The sequence below is a fragment of the Arachis ipaensis genome, chromosome B9 (assembly GCF_059453495.1).
Source record: "Arachis ipaensis isolate K30076 ecotype BB chromosome B9, ASM5945349v1, whole genome shotgun sequence".
NCBI classification, from domain to species: domain Eukaryota; kingdom Viridiplantae; phylum Streptophyta; class Magnoliopsida; order Fabales; family Fabaceae; genus Arachis; species Arachis ipaensis.
This window is the reverse complement of record NC_142444.1, coordinates 110,242,658-110,243,074: the sequence shown is the minus strand read 5'-3', so window position 1 is coordinate 110,243,074 and position 417 is coordinate 110,242,658. Positions and strand designations below refer to the sequence as shown.

The following is a 417-nucleotide window of genomic DNA, read 5'->3' as shown; positions in this document are numbered from 1 at the left end:
ATTCCTGCCATTGGAGCAAACAATTTTGAGCTGAAACCTCAATTAGTTTCTCTGATGCAGCAGAACTGCAAGTTTCATGGACTTCCATCAGAAGATCCTTTTCAGTTCTTAACTGAATTCTTGCAGATCTGTGATACTGTTAAGACTAATGGAGTAGATCCTGAAGTCTACAGGCTCATGCTTTTCCCCTTTGCTGTAAGAGACAGAGCTAGAGTGTGGTTGGACTCTCAACCCAAAGATAGCCTGAACTCTTGGGATAAGCTGGTCAAGGCTTTCTTAGCCAAGTTCTTTCCTCCTCAAAAGCTGAGTAAGCTTAGAGTGGATGTTCAAACCTTCAGACAGAAAGAAGGTGAATCCCTCTATGAAGCTTGGGAGAGATACAAAGGACTAACCAAAAAGTGTCCTTCTGACATGCTT

General features: G+C 42.4%; 1 non-coding gene across 1 annotated transcript; it reads right to left on the bottom strand.

Annotated features, from left to right (window-relative positions):
• Positions 1–309: 309 nt before the first annotated feature.
• On the bottom strand, positions 310–417 carry LOC148545892 (small nucleolar RNA R71). Its single transcript, XR_015901959.1, has one exon. It is a non-coding gene; the product is annotated as a small nucleolar RNA R71 (small nucleolar RNA).